Here is a 989-nt window from a genome sequence, read left to right on the forward strand (position 1 = left end):
TAACGGCGCTTTGGCTATGGTGTCTATCTATTGGCTTCTTCGGACATCAACATCAATCCGTCTGGGGACCCAAAGGCAATAGAACCTGTTACCCATCTGCGGTCGAGTCTTTCGTCTCATTTTCCTTTTGTCTGCGCCTGGAGACGCCTCTGTTTATGCTCAGGTCAGTGTGTCCGATCTTAGCGAAGGTAGCAGAGTCCAGCAACGAACGTAACAGAATTGAAACGTCTTTAACTTCTGTGATCGGCAATCCTCAGATGGCTTGAACAGATATCGCCGCGCGTAGGTTCTTATATCAGATGGCTCCTAACAATGAAGGAAAGACTGCAACGAGAGCCTCATGTAAGTACGCTTTACTTCACAGCTGTATATAGTATATCTAACGTTCCCATTGTAGGCAAACCTGATCACGCCTACTAAACCCGAAGCAACATGACCGTCGTCGATACAATCTCCTTACAGCGGTTGAAGTTACGGCTATACCATGCAAGCTCTGGAATAGAACCTAGCAGCGGCCGCAAGATCATACTGGAAACCTGTGGAAGTAAAAAGTCTCAACGTATCAGCGAGAAAAGCCGCCGCTTTTTACCCCTCCATTTCATTCTGATTTACCACCAGGGAGAACGTGGATGGTATTCCCAGATCCATCTCACTGAAGGGCCTTAGTACCCATTATCACTTACATCCCCTGCTAACATCGTCATTTCAGGATGAGGCAAGAGCGGTACAGAAAGTTTCCATGGACTAATTCTATGCCTTGGGGTCTTTTTGAACGCCCAGGCAGTTTTAACGCGCTCTTCAATATGGGCCTTTCTTTCAAAAGTTACAGTGTCCTTGCAACTGCCCCAATCGGCGTCGGCGTAGCATGTGAGGTCCCCTTGGTAGGCTTGCCCCTTGGAGCGTGATGCCGAGACGGCGAGTGTTTGACGAGTAGGCGAGGACTCGTAAGGCAAGGAATACGTACCGCGCACTTGAACGAACATGTCCCT

The sequence above is a fragment of the Cryptococcus neoformans genome, assembly GCF_000091045.1.
Source record: "Cryptococcus neoformans var. neoformans JEC21 chromosome 3 sequence".
NCBI lineage: Eukaryota > Fungi > Basidiomycota > Tremellomycetes > Tremellales > Cryptococcaceae > Cryptococcus > Cryptococcus deneoformans.